This window comes from Bos grunniens, chromosome 10, assembly GCF_055505025.1.
Source record: "Bos grunniens cultivar Pamir isolate PY7600 chromosome 10, Bosgru_T2T1.0, whole genome shotgun sequence".
In the NCBI taxonomy this organism is placed as follows: domain Eukaryota; kingdom Metazoa; phylum Chordata; class Mammalia; order Artiodactyla; family Bovidae; genus Bos; species Bos grunniens.
This window is the reverse complement of record NC_141174.1, coordinates 39,858,330-39,882,319: the sequence shown is the minus strand read 5'-3', so window position 1 is coordinate 39,882,319 and position 23,990 is coordinate 39,858,330. Positions and strand designations below refer to the sequence as shown.

At 36.6% G+C, this 23,990-nt stretch overlaps 1 long non-coding RNA gene across 6 annotated transcripts in view; it reads left to right on the top strand.

The window, feature by feature from the left end:
- Nucleotides 1-23,990, top strand: part of LOC147364384 (uncharacterized) — a 610,904-nt gene that overhangs the window by 225,530 nt on the left and 361,384 nt on the right. The gene's annotated exons all lie outside the window — the stretch shown is intronic.

Here is a 23,990-nt window from a genome sequence, read left to right as displayed (position 1 = left end):
TACTTTCCATAAGCTGAGTAACCATAAGGGTGTCTGCTCAGCCTGGGGTGTCTAGTTCTGGTGCCAACTTGTTGGTAGGAAGATAAGCCCCAGGCAGTAATAACCTATATGGATTCCAAAATTTTGCTTGCCAGCACCAGTGTCCTCATGGTGAAATGAACTCCCAGAAATGGCTGCTGCCAGAGTCTTGTTTCCAAGGCAATTCCAGATTGTTTCCTGCCTTTCCTGGAGGCTTTCCAAAATCAGCAAGTGTCCCAGTTCAGTTGCCCAGTCATGTCCAACTCTTTGTGACCCCATGGACTGCAGCATGCCAGGTTTCCCTGTCCGTCAGCAACTCCTGGAGCTTGCTAACTCATGTCCATCAAGTCGGTGATGGCATCCAACCACTGTCGCCCCCTTCTCCTCCTGGCTTCAGTCTTTCCCAGAAACAGGTCTTTTCTAATGAGTCAGTTCTTTGTATCAGGTGTCTGTGGATCTCTGTGGGTCTTGGAGCATGTGAGGTTTTCTTTAAGTCCTTTAGGAGTGGAGTCTCTGTTTCTTTCAGTCTTCTGGATCTTCCTTATATAAGACCTACTGATCTTCATAGCCAGAAACTCTGGGAACTTTCCTTCTCTGTGAAGGACCTCTGGGCTGGGAAGCCTAATATGGGGTTCAGAACTCTCACTCCTTGGGGAGCATTTTTACAATTGTGATCATCTTTCCATTTGTGGATCCCCTAATCAGGGGGTATGGATCTTGACTATACTGCACCTTTTCTCCTCTTATCCATAATATTGTGTTCCCTTCTTTGTATATTTAGTTGTGAAAACACTTTTCTGCTAGTCTTTGGGTTATTCTCATTGATAGTTGTTCTGTAAATATTTGTAATTTTAGCGTGTACATGGGAGGAGGTAAGCTCAGGATCTTCCTACATTGCCATCTTGGTCATACCATGCAACTTTATTTTCTTTATATACATTTCATTTGGCATTATAGTATTATTGGCCTCTTAGAATATAGGTCAAACGACAAGTGTGAAAAGTGTTGCTATCTCTATTTCCTTATATTGATGAAATACTTGAAACACATATTCTTTAAGTAAATTACAGATTTCATAAGATGATTTCTCTGGGTCTGAACTTTTTAGTTTTTCTGGCAAGGAAAATTTTCATCAAAAATGGTATTGTTTAACTAGTTATAGATTTATTCAGAATTTTCATTTTCTCTTGAGTCAGTTCAGCAATTGTGTCTAGAAATTTGCCCATTTCATCAGCATTTCCTAATTGGTTGGCATGAATTTGTAGGAATATTCTCCAACAATTCTTTTAACTGCTGTAGCTCAGGAATAATGCCTTCCTCTTTCATTACTGAGTTTGGTAATTTGTGGTTTCTCTCTTTTACAAATTGATCAGTCTAGCTACCGTTTGTCAATTTTTGTTTATCTTTTAAGAATCAACTTTTGGATTGACTTTTTTTCCTTGTTTTTGTTTCAATAATTTCTGTTTTAATCTTTATTATTTCCTTCTGCTTACTTTTAGTTTACTTCTGTTATGTTAATTTCTTAAGATGTAATCTTAAGTTTTTGTTTAAAGATTTTTCATCTTTGTTATTATAAGCACTAGAAGACATAGATTTTTCTTTTAAGAACTGCTCTAGCTACATCCAAAATTTTAATATTTGTGTTCAATTCAAAATATTTTCTGAGTTTCAATGGGATTTCATTTTTTATTAATGGATTATTTTTAACTGAAATATTTATATAAATTTTATTTAAAAAGTTAAAAGGAAACACAATCTCTATTCAGATAATTCAGTTTATTTTCTGAGCAACTCGTCCATTAAAAACTAAAAAAGCAATTACTGTGATTTTGGTTGTGATGCCCAGTCTAGAAATCAAAAGGCATCCCGGTGGCTATGTTCAATTGGAAGTGTTTTGTTTAAATTGCACTGTGTTTAATATTTTCAATGTCAAAATTTTTAGAAGGCTATTTTCTACAGACTATCTTGTTTTCCACATTGTGTATTATTACATCAAGTTGGCTTTAACTATCACTGTTGCTTAAATTGCCTCTATGTTAATAACAATCTGAGACTCCTGACATTGTACTACAGCAAGAAAAAGTAGAATGCCTCTTTAATGATTACTAAGCCTATTTCTCTTGAGAGAATTTTTGATTCTCTATAACTACATACTGCTACATTAACAGAATAGTAACCATAACCCTTTACACTACAACCTGAGTGAATACAGCTGTTTAGCCTATCTTAAAAATCCAAGGGAATATAGCTATTAATTTATAAGAGGAGCTGATAGGAGATTTCTCATGGCTATGATAAGTCTTAGCAGAGCCTTCTTTTCTGTTTCAGTATCTCTATTCAGTTGCTTAAAATAAAAGTTCTCAGTTCTTCCAAAGAAAATTTTCACTTGTGATCTTCTATAGAAGATGTATTAGAGAAGCAGCCAGTACTGGGAAGCCTACTTTAGCCTCTTCCTCCAATCAAATTGATTTACAATGATGAGAAAGAAAATATGCATTATCAGTATTGAAATTCTGCAATATTTTAAAATTATAAAACAGCAAAGAGAAGAAAACTCTATTACCAATAAACAAATAATATTAACACTTGGTTGTTGAGGTAAAATATTCACACAATAAAATTCGTTTGTTTCAGATCCTTTTTTACTATGAAGTTTGACAATTTGTAAGTCATGGAAATACCACTGCTCAAGATATAAAGTATTTTAATCACTCCAAAGTTTCCTGACATCCATTCATGGTCACTTTTATCCCCCTCCCAGAGGCACTGCCAACCACTGATCTGATTGTCACTATAGATTTGTTTTTTCCAGAATGCCAGATAAACAGAACCATAAAGTGTGCTGCCTTTTAGGGCTGACTTATTTTATTGTGCATAATGTTTTTGAAAGGAATCCATGTTTCTGTGAGAATCAGTAGCTTGGATTTGTTGTAGCTGAATAAAAATTTGTAGTATGGATGTACTACAGTTTATTTATCTGTTTACTAGTCAAAGAACATTGCTTTATTTCCCATTTTTTTGCAATCAGGATCAAAGTCTCAAAGAATATCCATATGTAAATTTTTTTTTAATGTTTTTAAATTTTTATTCCTTTATTTCTCACGTGTTCCCCATCCTGAACCCTCCTCCCTCCTCCCTCCCCATACCATCCCTCTGGGTCGTCCCAGTGCACCAGCCCCAAGCATCCAGCATCGTGCATTGAACCTGGACTGGCAACTCGTTTCATACATGACATTTCACATGTTTCAATGCCATTCTCCCAAATCTTCCCACCCTCTCCCTCTCCCACAGAGTCCATAAGCCTGTTCTATACATCAGTGTCTCTTTTGCTGTCTCGTATACAGGGTTATCGTTACCATCTTTCTAAATTCCATATATATGCGTTAGTATACTGTATTGGTGTTTTTCCTTCTGGCTTACTTCACTCTGTATAATAGGCTCCAGTTTCATCCACCTCATTAGAACTGATTCAAATGTATTCTTTTTAATGGCTGAGTAATACTCCATTGTGTATATGTACCACTGCTTTCTTATCCATTCATCTGCTGATGGACATCTAGGTTGCTTCCATGTCCTGGCTATTATAAACAGTGCTGCGATGAACATTGGGGTACACGTGTCTCTTTCCCTTCTGGTTTCCTCAGTGTGTATGCCCAGCAGTGGGATTGCTGGATCATAAGGCAGTTCTATTTCCAGTTTTTTAAGGAATCTCCACACTGTTCTCCATAGTGGCTGTACTAGTTTGCATTCCCACCAACAGTGTAAGAGGGTTCCCTTTTCTCCACACCCTCTCCAGCATTTATTATTTGTAGAGTTTTGGATCGCAGCCATTCTGACTGGTGTGAAATGGTATCTCATAGTGGTTTTGATTTGCATTTCTCTGATAATGAGTGATGTTGAGCATCTTTTCATGTGTTTGTTAGCCATCTGTATGTCTTCTTTGGAGAAATGTCTATTTAGATCTTTGGCCCATTTTTTGATTGGGTCATTTATTTTTCTGGAGTTGAGCTGTAGGAGTTGCTTGTATATTTTGAGATTAGTTGTTTGTCGGTTGCTTCATTTGCTATTATTTTCTCCCATTCTGAAGGCTGTCTTTTCACCTTGCTGATAGTTTCCTTTGATGTGCAGAAGCTTTTAAGTTTAATTAGGTCCCATTTGTTTATTTTTGCTTTTATTTCCAATATTCTGGGAGGTGGGTCATAGAGGATCCTGCTGTGATGTATGTCAGAGAGTGTTTTGCCTATGTTCTCCTCTAGGAGTTTTATAGTTTCTGGTCTTATGTTTAGATCTTTAATCCATTTTGAGTTTATTTTTGTATATGGTGTTAGAAAGTGTTCTAGTTTCATTCTTTTACAAGTGGTTGACCAGATTTCCCAGCACCACTTGTTAAAGAGATTGTCTTTAATCCATTGTATATTCTTGCCTCCTTTGTCAAAGATAAGGTGTCCATATGTGCGTGGATTTATCTCTGGGCTTTCTATTTTGTTCCATTGATCTATATTTCTGTCTTTGTGCCAGTACCATACTGTCTTGATAACTGTGGCTTTCTAGTAGAGCCTGAAGTCAGGTAGGTTGATTCCTCCAGTTCCATTCTTCTTTCTCAAGATCACTTTGGCTATTCGAGGTTTTTTGTATTTCCATACAAATTGTGAAATTATTTGTTCTAGCTCTGTGAAGAATACTGTTGGTAGCTTGATAGGGATTGCGTTCAATCTATAAATTGCTTTGGATAGTATACTCATTTTCACTATATTGATTCTTCCAATCCATGAACATGGTTTATTTCTCCATCTATTAGTGTCCTCTTTGATTTCTTTCACCAGTGTTTTATAGTTTTCTATATATAGGTCTTTAGTTTCTTTAGGTAGATATATTCCTAAGTATTTTATTCTTTTCGTTGCAATGGTGAATGGAATTGTTTCCTTAATTTCTCTTTCTGTTTTCTCATTATTAGTGTATAGGAATGCAAGGGATTTCTGTGTGTTGATTTTATATCCTGCAACTTTACTATAATCATTGATTAGTTCTAGTAATTTTCTGGTGGAGTCTTTAGGGTTTTCTATGTAGAGGATCATGTCATCTGCAAATAGTGAGAGTTTGACTTCTTCTTTTCCAATTTGGATTCCTTTTATTTCTTTTTCTGCTCTGATTGCTGTGGCCAAAACTTCCAAAACTATGTTGAATAGTAATGGTGAAAGTGGGCACCCTTGTCTTGTTCCTGACTTTAGAGGAAATGCTTTCAATTTTTCACCATTGAGGATAATGTTTGCTGTGGGTTTGTCATATATAGCTTTTATTATGTTGAGGTATGTAAATTTTTGTGTGGATATTTGTTTCTGTTTCAAAGTGACTATAACATTGACTAGGTCTGATAGACAGAGTGCCTGATGAACTATGGATGGAGGTTCGTGATATGGTACAGGAGACAGGGATCAAGAGCATCCCCAAGAAAAAGAAATGTAAAAAAGCAAAATGGCTGTCTGGGGAGGCCTTACAAATAGCTGTGAAAAGAAGAGAAGCGAAAAGCAAAGGAGAAAAGGAAAGATATAAGCATCTGAATGCAGCATTCCAAAGAATAGCAAGGAGAGATAAGAAAGCCTTCCTCAGCGATCAGTGCAAAGAAATAGAGGAAAACAATAGAATAGGAAAGACTAGGGATATCTTCAAGAAAATTAAAGATACCAAGGAAACATTTCATGCAAAGATGGGCTTAATAAAGGACAGAAATGGTATGGACCTAACAGAAGCAGATGATATTAAGAACAGGTGGCAAGAATACACAGCAGACTATACAAAAAAGATCTTCACAAACCAGATAATCACAATGGTGTGATCACCCACCTGGAACCAGGCATCCGGGAATGTAAAGTCAAGTGGGCCTTAGAAAGCATCACTACAAACAAAGCTGACAGAGGTGATGAAATTAGAGTTAAGCTATTTTAAATCCTAAAAGATGATGCTGTGAAAGTGCTCCACTCAATATGTCAGCAAATTTGGAATACTCAGCAGTGGCCACAGGACTGGAAAAGGTCAGTTTTCATTCCAGTCCCAAAGAAAGGCAATACCAAAGAATGCTCATACTATGCTCACAATTGCACTCATCTCACACGCTAGTAAAGTAATGCTCAAAATTCTCCAAGCCAGGCTTCAGCAATACGTGAACCGTGAACTTCCAGATGTTCAAGCTGGTTTTAGAAAAGGCAGAGGAACCAGACATCAAATTGCCAACATCCGCTGGATCATGGAAAAAGCAAGAGAGTTCCAGAAAAACATCTGTTTCTGCTTTATTGACTATGCCAAAGCCTTTGACTGTGTGGATCACAATAAACTGTGGAAAATTCTGAAAGAGATGGGAATACCATACCACCTGACCTGCCTCTTGAGAAACCTATATGCAGGTCAGGAAGCAACAGTTAGAACTGGACATGAAACAACAGACTGGCTCCAAATAGGAAAAGGAGTACGTCAAGGCTGTATATTGTCATCCTGTTTATCTAACTTATAGAGTACATCATGAGAAAGGCTGGAATCCAGATTTCTGGGAGAAATATCAATAACCTCAGATATACAGGTGACACCACCCTTATTGCAGAAAGTGAAGAAGAACTAAAGAGCCTCTTGATGAAAGTGAAAGAGGAGAGTAAAAAAGTTGGCTTCAAGCTCAACATTCAGAAAACTAAGATCATGGCATCTGGTCCCATCACTTCATGGCAAATAGATGGGGAAACAGTGGAAACAATGGCTGACTTTATTTTGGGGGCTCCAAAATCACTGCAGATGGTGATTGCAGCCATGAAATTAAAAGACGCTTACTCCTCGGAAGGAAAATTCTCACCAACCTAGACAGCATATTAAAAAGCAGAGACATTACTTTGTCATCAAAGGTCCGTCTAGTCAAGGCTATGGTTTTTCCAGTAGTAATGTATGAATGTGAGAGTTAGACTATAAAGAAAGCTGAGTGCCGAAGAATTGATGCTTTTGAACTGTGATGTTGGAGAAGACTCTTGAGAGTCCCTTGAACTGCAAGACGATCCAACCAGTCCATCCTAGAGGAAATCAGTCCTGATTGTTCATTGGAAAGACTGATATTGAAGCTGAAACTCCAATATTTTGGCCACCTGATGCAAAGAGCTGACTCATTTGAAAAGACACTGATGTTGGGAAAGATTGAAGGCAGGAGGAGAAGGGGACAACAGAGGATGAGATAGTTAGATGGCATCACCTACTCAATGGAAATGAGTTTGAGTAAACTCCAGGAGTTGGTGATGGAAAGGCCTGTCGTGCTGCAGTTCATGGGGTCACAGAGTCGCACACGACTGAGTGACTGAATTATTACTGGGTGACTGATAGCATTTTGCATTCCCATCAGCAAGATATGAGCTGTCTAGTTGCTCTGCATCCTTGCCATCATTTTGTATAGAAAGATTCTGTTTTCTTTTAATTTGGGCCCTTCTCATAGATAAATTGTAGTATTTTATTGTATTTCAACTTTATTTCTTTAATGATTATTACAACAGCATGCTTTCATAAGATCTTTTCTATTTTGCATGTATCTTCTTTGATAAAGGTTCTTTCAAAATCTTATGCCTATGTTTTATTCATTTTTTGTTTTTTTATATTGATATTTGAGAGTTCTTTGTATATTCTTGTTTTGCAATATTTGTTCTGTGACTTGTCTTTTTATTTTTTAAACAATGTCTTTCTAAGAACAGTGGCTTTAATTTTGTTGAGGTTTAATTTAACTATCTTTTATATTTACTTTTATATTTGTGCTTTTTAATCAACCCTATGTCATAAAAATTCTCTCCTGTTTTTTTTTCTTTTCATGAGTTTTGTAGTTTTAAGTTTTACAAAAGTCTGGGATACACTTTGTTGTGAAGTGGATCCACTTTGGTGTGAAGTTAAGGTTTTTTTATTTTAGTAATTTATTTTTGGTATGAAGATGTCCAATTGATCCAACATGTTATAATATAAGTAAAGGTACATGTGGTTTTACAGAATGAAGATCACATTGCATTTTTTGGATTTAAGCCAATATTTCTGTTATTATATCTCTCTACTTATTAAATTCTATTTGAAAACATGATTTTTTAATGTTAAATATATGTCCATGTAAGAGTTGTGTTACAGAAGAAGTATCAGACTGAGATATTAAGGAGGTAGACTAATTTTTATTTATTTTTTATTTTTTTTATTTTTTTATTCTTCCAATTTTATTTTATTTTTAAACTTTACATAATTGTATTAGTTTTGCCAAATATCAAAATGAATCCGCCACAGGTATACACGTGTTCCCCATCCCGAACCCCCCTCCCTCCTCCCTCCCCACACCATCCCTCCGGGCCGTCCCAGTGCACCAGCCCCAAGCATCCAGCATCATGCATCGAACCTGGACTGGCAACTCGCTTCCCACATGATACTTTACATGTTTCACTGCCATTCTCCCGAATCTTCCCACCCTCTCCCTCCCCCACAGAGTCCATAAGACTGTTCTATACATCAGTGTCTCTTTTGCTGTCTCGTACACAGGGTTATTGTTACCATCTTTCTAAATTCCATATATGTGCGTTAGTATACTGTATTTATGTTTTTCCTTCTGGCTTACTTCACTCTGTATAATAGGCTCCAGTTTCATCCACCTCATTAGAACTGATTCAAATGTATTCTTTTTAATGGCTGAGTAATACTCCATTGTGTATATGTACCACAGCTTTCTTATCCATTCATCTGCTGATGGACATCTAGGTTGCTTCCATGTCTTGGCTATTATAAACAGTGCTGCGATGAACATTGGGGTACACGTGTCTCTTTCCCTTCTGGTTTCCTCAGTGTGTATGCCCAGCAGTGGGGTTGCTGGATCATAAGGCAGTTCTATTTCCAGTTTTTTAAGGAATCTCCACACTGTTCTCCATAGTGGCTGTACTAGTTTGCAATCCCACCAACAGTGTAAGAGGGTTCCCTTTTCTCCACACCCTCTCCAGCATTTTTTAATTTAAAAATACTGTTCTCATCTTCAGTAGGACAAAATAAGAGTTAAATGGTTCTGAAAGCATTTAGTAATAAAGTTTAGTATAAGTGAAGTACACATGCATAATAAATCAATTTACAATTGTAGATTGTTACAGGCAAGTCTGATTGAATTATCTAGATCCACACCTGAAAAAATAACCATATTTGTGGGCTTGTCATAGGATGTCTAGAGTCTTAGTTGTTTAAAAACAAAACAAAAAAAACCTACCTCATTAGCAACAGCTTGCAACACTGAGAATCAGAGCAAGCAATGCATTTTCAGCCTGTCTTCAGTAATAAGAGTACAAGTCACATTATGTGAACTATTTGTCAACTTCTAGGAACATTCCTGCCATCTAGAAAGAGGCTGTAGCTGTCCAACAGTCACTCTGCCCACAGAAGAAAAAAGATGTTATAGTAGAGGCCATACTGCAAAGGAAACTTTTCATGTTCACCAGAACATCAGTAAGCAACTCAACATTTTTTGATTTCCTTGTTCAGAATTGTCACTTTCTCCCTCTCTGTGTGTACTTCTGCTGCAAGTGGCATTTTCACTAACAAAAGAATCAAGCAGTAACACCAATGTGGAGTGACTCCCTGTCCTAAAAGTGCATCTCCAGTACACTTTGATCACAGGCTTTCTACATTAGCATTCTGTGCAGAAGTAAAAGAAAAGCTATTCATACCGCCAAAGAGAAAACTTCCCCCATATTTTAATGAATTACCATGTTTATTCAACAGTTGTCAAGTGTTTCAAATTGTTCTAATCATAGAATAGTATAATGTATATTTTATGAGTGCTGGTTAAACCTAAAAACAGAAATAAATGTGTCCTTACATAATACACAACTATGTATTTTGGAAATCTGAGCACATCTGTAAATTACAGTTAAAATGAACTCAGTGAAACCTGATTTAGAGTCACTTGCTTTGATTCTCCAAACATCTTAGAAATTCTTCCCTAAAGTTCCACATTAGTTAAGATGTTGAATGCAGCTTTAGAATGAATGGTAAAGACACTTACAAAGAAAACTAAGTTCACCGTAGGGCAAAAGAGAACTATATTCATTCAATTACTGTTTTCTTTCTTTTAACTCAAAAAAGCTTGGGTAATTACCAAGGCTGATGTAGGCACAACTATGTTTTGGGAATCATTGAGAGCCCAGAGGGCAATAAAGCCAGCAAAGAATGGCATTTGAAATGTGGCTGATTATCTCTTAAATCAATTTGTGGAAACTTGCAAACCAGGGTCTCACTATAGGGAACCAAGGGCATCCATGCAGTATACTTAGAATTGCATCTCCTCCTGAAAATTCAGTTTGATAATTGTGTTAGACATGCTTAGAAATGTATTCATGAATTGGGGATTGTTCAAGATTTAGTTATTTGAGTTTTCTTCATCTATAAACTTCACTTTAAAAAAAAATAAAGTAATGCAGATTGGTACTTCTAGATTTCACCTGGGAAAGTAGAGAGCTGGGAAAAGTATCTCTCCCAAATATGCAAAAGAAATAAGCTAGACAAACTGTAAGTTTACTGTATTTCTTGAGCCTAAAATGGGATACCGCTATAACAGAGTAGTCTTACAGATCACTAACATAATTACACTAAAAGGGGTAGGGAAGAACAGAATTCATGTAATTAACTTTGGAGAACATTATGTAGACTGTACACTACATTGCAAGGCTAAAGACAATAAGAACATATAAAAATAATGTACTCTAGTTAGTAAATAGGTTTCTCTCTTTGAGGAGAATCAAGATATTTGTATAGTATCAAAGTGTTTTCCTCAAGATATTTATTCAATATAAAGAGGAATTTTACAGTAGAAAAGCATGCCACCAATTCAAATATTTTTTATTACTTCATTCTTTATAATATTTGCAGAGTGCAACATCATATGAAAATGCATTAATTTATTTAAAAACACTGTATTAAAATGTACTTATTTTCAGTTTATATGTTTACAGAGTACAGTGATATCAGGGCTTCCCTGGGGGCTCAGATGGTGAAAGTATCTGCCTGCAATGTGGGAAACCTAGGTTCGATCCCTGTGTTGGGACAATCTCCTAGAGAAGGGAATGGCAACTCTCTCCAGTGTTCTTTCTTAGAGAATTCCACGGACAGAGGAGCCAGGCAAGCTACAGTTCATGGGTTTGCAAAGACGTGGACATGACTGAGTGACTAACACACACACACACACACACACACACACACAGAGTGATATCAATCTGTTGCTGCTGCTGCTGCTGCTAAGTCACTTCAGTTGTGTCCGACTCTGTGCAACTCTGTAAACAGCAGCCCACCAGGCTCTGCCATCCCTGGGATTCTCCAGGCAAGAACACTGGAGTGGGCTGCCATTTCCTTCTCCAATGCATGAAAGTAAAAAATGAAAGTGAAGTCGCTCGGTCGTGTCCAACTCTTTGCGACCCCATGGACTGCAGCCTACCAGGCTCCTCTGTCCATGGGATTTTCCAGGCAAGAGTACTGAAGTGGGTTGCCATTGCCTTCTCTGGATATCAATCTACTTATACATCTTTAACAATCTTTGGGTGAGTTTATTACACATACTCAAAAATAGAGCTGATACGGATCGAAAGGTATGCTCATTAAAATGTGTATGTTCTCATATGCATTTTTGTACCATTTTGGATTCTCTATCTTCTATATATATACAGATAAATGATAGCTAAATAAGAAGATAGATATCAAAGAGCCTTTCAAAATGATTTTACATATCATAGTCTCAGAGTGCATGAGAATTTTGTATATTAATATTTCTTACATTTTATTGGTCGCATTGGTGAAAAGTGCTATCAGAAATGTTCACATGTGCACTTCTTTGATTATATGTCAATTGACTCATTTTGCTCATCTGCTTTGATCTTTTTTGTATCTGAGTCTTGGTCATTCAAAAAAGATTATATATTAAGAAAATTTAGTCTTTTGTCACATATTTATGGAGAAGGCAATGGCACCCCACTCCAGTACTCTTGCCTGGGAAATCCCATGGATGGCGGAGCCTGGTGGGCTGCAGTCCATGGGGTCGAGAAGAGTCGGACACAACTGAGCAACTTCACTTTCACTTTCCTGCATTGGAGAAGGAAACGGCAACTCACTCCAGTGTTCTTCCCTGGAGAATCCCAGGGACTGAGGAGCCTAGTGGGCTGCCGTCTATGGGGTCGCACAGAGTCAGACATGACTGAATTGACATAGCAGCAGCAGCACATATTTATAATTTACATATATATCTCAGATGCATACTCATGTGCATATGTATAGTTTTTATCATATTTTTAAAGTCACATTTTAGCCTTATTAATGAAACTGAAATTTTGTTGTGTACAAATTTAACATTTTTCTACAGTTAAACTTATCAATTGCTTTCCATTTCGGTTCTAAGATTTATGTCTTTCTTAGAAAGACCTTATCTAATTTAAGATCATAAAATTATTCACCTATGGTTGTTCTCACAATCTTGTAGTTTTTATTTTTAAATTAAAATCTACTGTCTCCTTAAAATCTATTTGAGTATGAGGAGTAAAATATGGATTCAGATTTAATCATCTGTTTTTCAAACTATTAATATTAAAAGTATCCAAATGTTACTTTGTGAAGTGAAAAATCCTTATATGAATACTATATCACATATTAATTTCCCAAACATATTTTGTGCTATTTCTGGAGTTTATATTCAGTTCTATTTATCTATCCATGTGCCAGTACCAAACTTTTATAAAACCTGTACTATTGAATATAATATCTTTATTACTACTCCTTTTATACTTCTGATTATGATATTCTCTGGTCATTTGTTCATCTTTACTTTTTCAGGTTAATTATTAAAACCATCTTGTTAAGGTCCCACTGATTCTTGTAAGAATTTTCATTTCTATTAATTTGACTATAGCTAGAACTTTGCTTTCAGAAAAGGCAATGGCACCCCACTCCAGTACTCTTGCCTGGAAAATCCCATGGATGGAGGAGGCTGGTAGGCTGCAGTCCATGGGGTCGCGAAGAGTCGGACACAACTGAGCGACTTCACTTTTACTTTTCACTTTCATGCATTGGAGAAGGAAATGGCAACCCACTCCAGTGTTCTTGCCTGGAGAATCCCAGGGACAGGGGAGCCTGGTGGGCTGCCGTATATGCGGTCTCACAGAGTCCAACACGACTGAAGCGGCTTTGCAGCAGCAGCAGCAGGAACAGAACTTTGCTTTAGTTTGCTTTTTAATTTTGAAGAGACAGTCTGTCTTCATTCATTTTAATTAACTATTAACTAAATGTATCTTTATAGTAAAATTCTAAAGAATAAGTAATTATTCAGAATTAAGCATATTTTTTTTTCTTCATGTCCTCCACCAATTTTACTTTTCTCTCCAAGGATATTAACAGCAGCAGTTTGCTATCCAAGTTTTCATTCTTCTATATTTTTCTTGTTTGAACTTTGTCAAATTTTGTTAATGTGTTATACTAAATTTGAAATAAATTACTATAGAAGATTTACTTTTTTTCTATATTCTCAAATAATTATTATTTAATCTGTTCATCCAATAAATAGTTGAATGCCTAATACATGCTAAATAACTTTAGCATGTAGTAGGAAAATACAGTGGTGAATGAAGCAATATATTTTAGGATTTTGTATATCATATATTCACAAATGATAAACAAGTAAATCATATAAGTAAATTATCATAATTCCTTGTGAAAAAACTAAAAGATAAAGGGATTGGTAGTATGCACATAAGCTGTTCTATTTTTTTTAATTTAAATTTATTTATTTTAATTGGAGGCTAATTACTTTACAATATTGTATTGGTTTTGCCATACATCAATAAGAATCTGCCACGGGTGTACAAAAACAGAGTAGTCAAACTGGGGTGGTAGGCAATATGACCTACCAAGGATGTGCACACACTAATCCCTGAAACCTATGCATATTGTATATTACATGGCAAAAGGATCTTTGCAGATATATTTAAGGTTATAGACTTTACAATGGAAAGATTATTCTCAGTTATCTGGGTCTGAATTTGATCATATGAGCTCCTGAAGATGAGAATTTCTCCCACTCGAAGTAGAGGCTATGTGGCAGAAGAAATAGAGGGATTAGTATTGTGAGGAGGGAAACATAACTCTTGTTGATTTGAAGATGGAAAAGCTAAAGAGGAATGCAGGTGATCTTCTCTATTTAAAGAGACGAGAAAGCTGTTGGCTGACAACCAGCAAGAAAACACAAATCTCAGTCCCACAGTTACAGGAACTAAATTCTACCAACCTGAGCAGCCATGAAATTAAAAGATGCTTACTCCTAGGGAGAAGAGTTATGACCAACCTAGACAGCATATTAAGAAAGCAGAGACGTTACTTTGCTAACAAAGGTCCATCTAGTCAAGGCTATGGTTTTTCCAGTAGTCATGTATGGATGTGAGAGTTGGACTATAAAAAAAGCTGAGCACCGAAGAATTGATGCTTTTGAACTGTGGTGTTGGAGAAGACTCTTGAGAGTCCCTTGGTCTTCAGGGAGACCCAGCCAGTCCATGTTAAAGGGAAGCTGCTGAGCTGCTGCTGCTAAGTTGCTTCAGTCATGTCCGATTCTGTGTGACCCTATGGACAGCAGCCTGCCAGGCTCCTCTGTCCACAGGATTCTCTAGGCAAGAATACTGGAGTGGGTTGCCATTTCCTTCTCCATAAAGGAAAGCAGTCCTGAATATTCATTGGAAGGACTGAACCTGAAGCTGAAATTCCAATACTTTGGCCACCTGATATGAAAAACTGACTCATTTGAAAAGACCCTGGTGCTGGGAAAGATTGAAGGCAGGAGGAGAAGGGGGCAACAGAGGATGAGATGGTTGGATGGCAATCACTGACTCAATGGACATGAGTTTGAGTAAACCCTGGGAGTTGGTGATGGACAGGGAGGCCTGGCGTGCTGCAGTCCATGGGGTTGCAAACAGTTGGACATGATATTAAAATCAGAGAAGGAATAGGAAATCTGATCCTTTTGGGCCTTTTGGATGATTGGAGTATTTTTTATTCTGAGTGAGATATGAAAACTTTGGAAGGAGTCCAGACAGAAAAATAATATGTTCTGACTTTTTGAAGAACAACATTCTTGCTGTTTTGTTGAAAAAGACTGTAGATTAACAGGTGGATAAAAACAATTATCTATAAAAAATAAGAATAAGTGAAAACAGAGGTGGGAGAATCAATGAGGAGAGTACTAGATAATCTGGATAAGAAATGAAGGTGGTTTACACCGGGATGTTATGATGAGAATGATAAAAGGCCAGATTTCAGGGAAATTGGATATATTTTGAAGTAGAGCAAATAGGATTTACTGATGGAGTAGATGTGTGGTGTGAGAAAAAGGGAAGGATAAATGATGATGAAGCTTGTTAGCTTGAACAAATGGAGAATATAGTTTCCATTACTTGTGATGAGAACCTGCTCTGATGGAGAAGGCTAGACAAGGGTATAAGTGGAAGGACCACGCAGGGCCATCTCTGCCACACTTTGCTGATACATCAAGTAAAATGAGGACTGCATAGTCTTGTGATTATCTTTTCCTTGAAGTTTAAAGTCACAGAACCTGGCTTAAGTCTGTGGTTTAATCCTTAGAAACCTTCTCAATTTTTTTTATTCTCAAGTGTATATTCAGGTTTTATATGTTTTCTTGCTATCTTTCTGCTCATTTGTAGTTACAAGATAAATGATTTATTTTAACCTTGTGTTCAAATCTATTTGCATATTATTGTAGAAACTATTTTCATTCATGGGTGTGTGTGTGTAAAACATTTTCTCTTTCAGGTGATATCCCACATTTCATAAGGAATTTTTAAGGTTATATTTTCTCTCCACTTGTATATGAGTTAATATGAATGATTTTTCTGTTTTATTATTTTTGTATCAGAGATCCTAATATATTAGAACTATTATGTTTACTTCCTTTATTTTCTAACTCACTAATTTGTATTCACATCTTTAGTAATTCCTTTTCTCTTTTTCTAAATTTTGAATTGATAAATCAATTCACTCCTTATTCTTTTCTGCTTATTAGTGGATTTGTATATTCAATAGAGAGTATTTTCACTGTAGTTATTTTCTGGGTATTCTACAAGTTTGATTTTGATTCTGATTTCTATATAAGAATTGGTTAAGAAAGGATATAAAAATAAACTGTATAAGGATATTTATATAAAATTAGAATTTATTAGAATGCAGGATCTTTAAACTTTACTCCATTTTTCTTAGAAAAAATAATTAATATCACATTTATATGAACCATTTACCTTTCCATCTATTTGTATAGCTAATATTAGTAATCATTTTATTCAGGTCTCTTGTCTTTATTTAAGTTGTCAATGGTATAAAAACTGAATTAATCACCATTGTGTTTCAATTTACCTCTTCAAGTATTTCCTATATGTATGGTTTATGTGAGAGCCAAGTTGCTATAGTCGTGTCCGACTCTTTGCGACCCTGTGGGTTGTAGCCTGTCAGGCTCCTCTGTCCATGCAGTTCTCCAGGCAAGAATACTGGGGTGGGTTATGAGCCTAATTTGGTCTTCAGTGCTCACTACAGTTCATTCAAACCAACCACAGGCTTTCTGTGCTCTGAGTTTTTATTTTTATTCATATGTTAGCTTTGTGAATTATAGTTTTAAAATTTTTTTAAGCCAGGTTCATGGGTGGTAGATTTACTGAGAACTTTGTATCACATTGCGTCTTAATGATAACCTCAGGTTGAAGAATAAATAATTTGAAATAATGTTCTTGTGACATATTTTTTAAAAAATATTATAAATATTCTTTTATTGTTTTCTGGTACCAAAATTTAGTATGAAATAATAGGGAACCAGCCTAATGTTTCCCCTATGGAGACAATCTACTAATTCTGTCTCTATTTCCTTTGAACTCTTTCTTTTAACTTGAATTCAATAAATTTATCACAATATGATTAAATTAACATATTCTTAGTCATTTGTTTTCTATAGTTTTTGAAGTTACTATTCAGTTTTCCATTGATTTTACTTATCATGTGGGACTATATTTCTTATTTTATTTTTCTATTCTGTTCAAGAGTATTAGTAATGCATATGCTGGACATTCTTTGTCTTCCATCTTTTTATCATATTCTATTCATTGTGTATCGTTCTTCCTTTTTACTTTAGATTTGGATTTGATAAATTTAATTCATAAAATCTTTTAAGTCATAGACATTGTTTTCAAAAATACCTGTATACACTGTATTTCACTTATTCAGATATGTTTAGTGAACACTATTATGTTGCCCTAATCTCCATTCATCAACTTCAGAAATATAGCACTCATTCCTCAGCTTTTGGGAACTGCTGTGTTTAAGAGAGGTTTCCAATGTCTATGAAACTATTCAATAACTGGAAACATCAAAGTATAAAAGGCTGATCCCTGTGCCAACTGGGACAACTGTGTAAGGCTATTCCAATTCCTGAGTCACCCTGAGATCAGTTCATACCTTTGCTGTGAGTGTGTAATGACCAAACTTCTCACTCTACCCAATATTGTGTCTTTCATTTCCCCAATGATGATGATTCCTAAAGCATTCCACAACAAATTTCAATCTTCCGTGTCTTATGTCTCAGGAACTTATTTGTCTTCAAATTTTATTCCAAGGAAATGACAGAAATCACTTGGTTAAAACTTGAGGTGGCAATCTTGAAATTCAAGATTGTTTTTTGTTCTTCTTTGATATGTTGAGTGAAATCTGGAGATAATATTTGATTGCCTCTTTCCTCCCATTTAGTTTTTTCATGTTTATAAAATTTTGTGATTTAGGATATTATTATTTTAAAATAAATATGACTAAGCTGGGCTTTTCTTTCTTTAGCATTGTCTCTCTTGTTGATCTTCCCTCTACAATCATGCACACTAGAAGTTGTCAGCTATTCTATGGTTTTCCTACCCACCATCCACCTAATATTTTCAAGGAAAGGATTAAAACCTGGATGCTCAAGTTCAGTTCAGATCAGTAGCTCAGTCGTGTCCGACTCTTTGCGACCCTATCAATTGCAGCACGCCAGGCCTCCCTGTCCATCACCAACTCCTGGAGTTCACTCAGACTCAAGTCCATAGAGTCAGGGATGCCATCCAGCCATCTCATCCTCTGTCGACCCCTTCTTCTCCTGCCCCCAATCCCTCCCAGGATGAGAGTCTTTTCCAGTGACTCAGCTCTTCACTGAGGTGGCCAAAGTACTGGAGTTTCAGCTTCAGCATCATTCCTTCCAAAGAAATCCCAGGGCTGATCTCCATCAGAACGGACTGGTTGGATCTCCTTGCAGTCCAAGGGACTCTCAAGAGTCTTCTCCAACAACACAGTTCAAAAACATCAATTCTTCGGTGCTCAGCCTTCTTCACAGTCCAACTCTCACATCCATACATGACCACTGGAAAACCCATAGCTTTGACTAGATGGACCTGTGTTGGCAAAGTAATGTCTCTGCTTTTGAATATGCTATCTAGGTTGGTCATAACTTTCCTTCCAAGGAGTAAGAGTCTTTTAATTTCATGGCTGCAATCACCATCTGCAGTGATTTTGGAGCCCCCCAAAATAAAGTCTGACACTGTTTCCACTGTTTCCCCATCTATTTCCCACGAAGTGATGGGACCAGATGCCATGATCTTCGTTTTCTGAATGTTGAGCTTTAAGCCACTTTTTCACTCTCCATTTTCACTTTCATCAAGAGGCTTTTTAGTTCTTCTTCACTTTCTGCCATAAGGGTGGCGTCATCTGCATATCTGAGGTTATTGATATTTCTCCCAGAAATCTGGATTCCAGCTTGTGTTTCTTCCAGTCCAGCATTTCTCATGATGTACTCTGCATATAAGTTAAATAAGCAGGGTGACAATATACAACCTTGACGTACTCCTTTTCCTATTTGGAACCAGTCTGTTGTTCCACGTCCAGTTCTAACTGTCACTTCTGACCTGCATACAGATTTCTCAAGAGGCAGGTCAGGTGGTCTGGTATTCCCATCTCTTTCAGAATTTTCCACAGTTTATTGTGGTCCACGCAGTCAAAGGCTTTGGCATAGTCAATAAAGCAGAAATAGATGTTTTTCTGCAACTCTCTTGCTTTTTCCATGACCCAGCGGATGTTGGCAATTTGATGTCTGGTTCCTCTGCCTTTTCTAAAACCAGCTTGAACATCAGAAAGTTTATGGTTCACATATTGCTGAAGCCTGGCTTGGAGAATTTTGAGCATTACTTTACTAGTGTGTGAGATGAGTGCAATTGTGAGCATAGTATGAGCATTCTTTGGTATTGCCTTTCTTTGGGATTGAAATGAAAACTGACCTTTTCCAGTCCCGTGGCCACTGCTGAGTTTTCCAAATTTGCTGGCATAGTAGCACTTTCACAGCATCATCTTTCAGGATTTGAAATAGCTCAACTGGAATTCCATCACCTCCACTAGCTTTGTTTATAGTGATGCTTTGTAAGGCCCACTTGACTTCATATTCCAGGATGTCTGGCTCTAGATGAGTGATCACAGCATCGTGATTATCTGGGTCGTGAAGATCTCTTTTGTACAGTTCTTCTGTGTATTCTTGCCACCTCTTCTTAATATCTTCTGCTTCTGTTAGGTCCATACCATTTCTGTCCTTTATTGAGCCCATCTTTGCATGAAATATTCCCTTGGTATCTCTAATTTTCTTAAAGAGATCTCTAGTCTTTCCCATTCTGTTGTTTTCCTCTATTTCTTTGCATTGATCGCTGAAGAAGGATTTCTTGTCTCTTCTTGCTATTCTTTGGAACTCTGCATTCAGATGCTTATATCTTTCCTTTTCTCCTTTGCTTTTCACTTCTCTTCTTTTCACAGCTATTTGTAAGGCCTCCCCAGACAGCCATTTTGCTTTTTTGCATTTCTTTTCCATGGGGATGGTCTTGATCCCTATGTCCTGTACAATGTCACGAACCTCAGTCCATAGTTCATCAGGCACTCTATCTATCAGATCTAGGCCCTTAAATCTATTTCTCACTTCCACTGTATAATCATAAGGGATTTGATTTAGGTCATACATGAATGGTCTAGTAGTTTCCCCTACTTTCTTCATTTTCAGTCTGAATTTGGCAATAAGGAGTTCATGATCTGAGCCACAGTCAGCTCCTGGTCTTGTTTTTGTTGAATGTATAGAGCTTCTCCATCTTTGGCTGCAGAGAATATAATCAATCTGATTTCAGTGTTGACCATCTGGTGATGTCCATGTGTAGAGTCTTCTCTTTTGCTGTTGAAAGAGGGTGTTTGCTATGACCAGTGCATTTTCTTGTAAAAACCCTATTAGTCTTTGCCCTGCTTCATTCCGTATTCCAAGGCCAAATTTGCCTGTTACTCCAGGTGTTTCTTGACTTCCTACTTTTGCATTCCAGTCCCGTATAATGAAAAGGACAAAGTCCCATACAAATCTTTTAGGGAACTACGCGTGCTATTTGAACTATGAAACATTGTATAGAGTTTTATGATCTACCCAGATTTAATCCAAAGGGCGTAATATTTGATAGGCATCTTTGACAAACTGTGGTTTGGGGTTTGTAGCCATTTTTAGTCTCACTGTAGCTAAAATTTTCATCTCACTTTGTTCTCATTTATTTTACTTAGGGAGAATAATTTTAAAAAACATGACTTTACTCCATCATATATTATTGAAGGTTATTGTCTTTCTGTGTTTTAAGCTATTGTCCATTATATGATATTTCTCAGAAAATAATAAAGAATTGCTGTGACTTTAATCATCGAAGATATTAGGAGATTTTTCTTTCTCTAATGGCAACCCACTGCAGTTTTCTTGCCTAGAGAATTCCATGGACAGAGCTCTGAGCCTGGTGCACTACAATCCATGGGGTCACAAAGAGTCAGACATGACTGAGCAACTAAGCACATATTATTCATATCTTAAAATTACTTTTGTTGAAATATTTCAAATCTGTGATATTGTGTGTGCCATCAAATCATAATCTGTATTCAGAAGTATGCTTTTCTCTCTCCAAATTACTTAGTTCTGATACTTTAAAAGATAATAACATGCAAAAGTATTTTTATATTTTAGGGTCATTAATCACAACATTTACTGAAAAATAACCTGAGGACTCATGGATATCAAGTTTTGAGGAATTGAATAAAAATATAAAAAGCATTTACCAAAAACATTATTTTTGGTAAATATAATTTGTATTTTGAATTGTGCACTTAGGGATGTCTTGATGGTTCCTTAGTTATAGAATAATTCAATGCTTCATGGAGACTTAGCTTCTCATTCAATGCCTGCTTCACACTATTTTTTGATCCTGCATATTCAAGGAATTCTCTGGAAACAGCTGGTCCATACTGTGTCATAGGGCAGCCATTTGGAGTTTGATTTTACATCCAGTTCCCATGAGAAATACCCCTTTGAATTCAACTTTAGGAAATCTTTGTATATTTAATGGGGCAATCATGAAGCCCTTCAAGTTCCCTTCAGGAAATCATTATATGCTCAAAGGAGTAGCTAAAGCCAGCTTTGCATCTCATTGCTTACCTTTGGAAATCCGGAAATACCCTAATGTAGTGAAGTGAGATGTGTTCTGCTGAGACCATGACCTAATCTATTTTTTTTCTCCCTCTCTTGATGCTGAGGCTGATTGTATGTGTGATCTGATGCAAATGTGTACACATACAGCGAACTTCCTGCTACATATTCAATTGCTTATTAGTCTATTAATGTGCTTCTTGAGCAAGTATTTATTGAGTGTCTGCTTTCTGTAAAACACATAATTGAGTCCTCAATATTAGTCTTTAATAATATTAGTCTCCTAGGATCTAGTATTTCAGCAGTCAAGTATCCAGAGATGTATGTCATAGGAAAATAATGGTCACCATAGTTTCTTTTTGGTGTCATCCACCTTCAGCAAATGCTTTGTCAATAAACAGAAAGTATATTTTCAAGCAAACAATTACTTTGTCAAGGCTAATGTTAGAGGAAGAATACATTTAAGTAGCAAAAGTCATCTCAGTTGTTAGTGAAATAAAATCATTGACCAGGATCTTGGTAACAATTCCCAGGTATCTCTTCTAGCTCTACAGGAAGGTATTTGCCCTTAGAAATGATAGATCAAAGAAAAGTACAGTTTTAGCAAATTATCTAACTATTGTCTATGGCATCCTGATTAGAAGCTATAAGAACAACATCATCAGTATATAAATAGCCTACTGTTATTTATATCAGCACTTTTCTTTTTCCTATCAAAGACCTGAACGTGAAACTGAGTTAATACCTAAAAATAATTTTGAAAATGCAAGACTCATTTAGTACTTTATAAAGTTTCATTTATATTTTCATTCACCTAATCATTTACTCATTCAGTGAGTATGGATGTGTTGTGCATTTGTTTATTTCATTTGATACACTGAATAGTAATAGAAACCAAGGTTCAGGGCTTAAAATCTAATTATTTTAAGTCATACGGCTATAGGTGGTGAAGCTATTATTTAAATTAGGCCTGTATATGCATCAGAGGATGCTTGGGGCTGGTGCACTGCGACGACCCAGAGGGATGGTATAGGGAGGGAGGAGGGAGGGGGGTTCAGGATGGGAAACACGTGTATACCTGTGGCAGATTCATGTTGATATATGGCAAAACCAATACAATATTGTAAAGTTAAAAAATAAAATTAAAAAAGAAAAAATAATAAATTGGGCCTGTATAATCCAAAGCCTTGTGATGAAAATCAATATATTCTACAGCCTTGGAGTGAAACTCTATATTATTTAGCTACAATTATAATTCTGAGATTTTCAGCTATTTTGTAAAGACGTCTTGGCTTGAAAACCTAGATGTAAATTCACAGTCACATGCATACAGGGCCAGTGGTGACACAGGGCCAGTGGTGACATGTGTTGTAGTAAAGAAGGACAGATGGAATACCAAGCCCTTTTGAACTATCTTTCAGTTCAGGGATCTTTCACTTTCCCTTCACCTCTGCTGTAGGATAACAAAGCAAGTATAACATTGAAGGGTTATGGATATGTGGGCTGGCACAGGGGAGCAGCCCTCATTCCTTCAGTCCTTAGGAATCATGACAAAATGAAGGGATAATGCTGCCAGATCATCTGATTTTTCCACAGAGGCCAGAAATAGGAAATACAATGTGAAATCTTCTAATCTCTGAAGTAGCATAGCCCACAGTAAGCCTTCAGCCAAGACCCTGCATTTGAACCCTGACTCTGCCACTTATTTGTCTATGACTCTGCTGTCACTCAGCTGCTCTGTGCTTCAGTGTTCTAACCTGAAAATGTAGTTCAAAATAGTGCTGTCTTACACGTGTACCCTAATGTTCATCGCAGCACTGTTTATAATAGCCAGGACATGAAAGCAACCTAGATGTCCATCAGCAGATGAATGGATAAGAAAGCTGTGGTACATATACACAATGGAGTATTACTCAGCCATTAAAAATAATACATTTGAATCAGTTCTAATGAGGTGGATGAAACGGGAGCCTATTATACAGAGTGAAGTAAGCCAGAAAGAAAAACACCAATACAGTATACTAACACATATATATGGAATTTAGAAAGATGGTAACGATAACCCTGTATGCGAGACAGCAAAAGAGACACAGATGTATAGAACAGTCTTTTGGACTCTGTGGGAGAGGGTGAGGGTGGGAAGATTTGGGAGAATGGCATTGAAACATGTAAATTATCATACATGAAACAAATCGCTAGTCCAGGTTTGATACAGGAACAGGATGCTTGGGCTGGTGCACTGGGATGACCCAGAGGGATGGGACGGGGAGGGGGGTTCAGGATGGGGAACACATGTACACCCGTGGTGGATTCATGTCACTGTATGGCAAAACCAATACAATATTGTAAAGTAATTAGCCTCCAATTAAAATAAATTAATTTTTTTTAATTTTATTTTATTTTTAAACTTTACATAATT